A 1513-nucleotide genomic window follows, 5' to 3' on the forward strand; every position below is an offset into this window, starting at 1 on the left:
CTTTCAACATTACGGGAAACAATCCCTTTACTTTGAAATGACGAGATAATTTTTCATTTGTTGCTGATTGATTGTTTTCTTTCTATTTTTAAAAATTTTAATGTTGTGTGTTATTTCTTTAAAGTTAACGAGTTTTTATTCGGTTTTGTTATAGAGCCAAAATCTTTTGTGAATTGTTCATTAAGTGATAAAAAATAGGCATTACAATATACAAAACTATATGCAAAAGGATTGACAGTAAGTGTTGTTTCAATTTACTTATTATTAAAATGTTAATAATATTTATTTTGTTTTATAAAACATTATTTCTTGTCACCGACTTTATCCTTGTGGGAGAATGATTTTTCGCCTTTTTATTTTTCTCCTTATTTTTTTCAATAAAAATTCAACAAAATGTAAAAACATTTGAAATATAAAAATATAGAAAAATAATTTATATTTAACACAATTAATTTTTTGATATATAATTGTTAAATCAAACAAATAATATTATTAAACATGTGTATTAATCATACATTATAAATAATAACAAGTTTAATTATTTTTTTAATATAATTTTATGTAACACATTAGGTTTAAAACTTATAACATAGTTTATATTAAAGTAGATCAATATTATTTATCAATTAAAAGATAAACATAAAAATCAATGGATATCAAAACCCCAGTTGTTCCACCAAATTTTGAAATGATTGACTCAAACAAAGGGAAAAAACAACCATATGTAGATGGATATAAGTATAGATCAGTAGACAAAGAAAGAATAATCTTTAAACGTGATTATGAAAAATGCAAAAAAGAATTAAACTGCTTTTCGATAATTCTGGAAATCCTATTGGATATGAGGATATTGGTAAACTTAAAGGATTACCGCATGACCACGATTCTACTGCATATTTCGACAAAAAATGTGTTTTAAACTTAAAAAGTGAATCAACCAAAGAAAGTTCCAAATTAAAAACTATAAAAGAAATTGTAGCTGAAGCTTTTATTACTGGGTCTTCCAAAAGATTATCTGCATATGGACATGTTGTATATACAACAAAAAATAGTTCAGATAATCCCAAAACTATTTCTGAAATTAGATTTACTAGAAAAGAACAAGAAATGATATTATACAGAGATGATAAAATGCTTATTTTTGGTAAAAAAGAATATTTTGAATTTATTAAACAATGCAGTGTCATTTTGATGGATGGCACATTCAAGTCGTGCCCAAGTTTGTTACATATTTGTAAAAAAAAAGTTACAATTATTTGTTTTATAGTTTTAATTTTGATAAATAAACTATATTTAATTATAAACATTTTTTATTAATAATATATAAAATTATTTATTGTTCAAATTATAAAAATAATTTAATTGTTAAAATATATTTATTTAATAATAATAAATAAAGTTTTTTGTAAAAAATACAATAACATTTAATCAAAATTTGTGTTTTTATTAAATTTCAGAACGTTTTCAGCAATTAAACTGTTTTTCAAAAGTCAGTACTGTCATATTTTTTAGA

This window comes from Entamoeba invadens (genome assembly GCF_000330505.1).
Source record: "Entamoeba invadens IP1 unplaced genomic scaffold scaff_1105074724789, whole genome shotgun sequence".
Classification (NCBI taxonomy): domain Eukaryota; phylum Evosea; order Mastigamoebida; family Endamoebidae; genus Entamoeba; species Entamoeba invadens.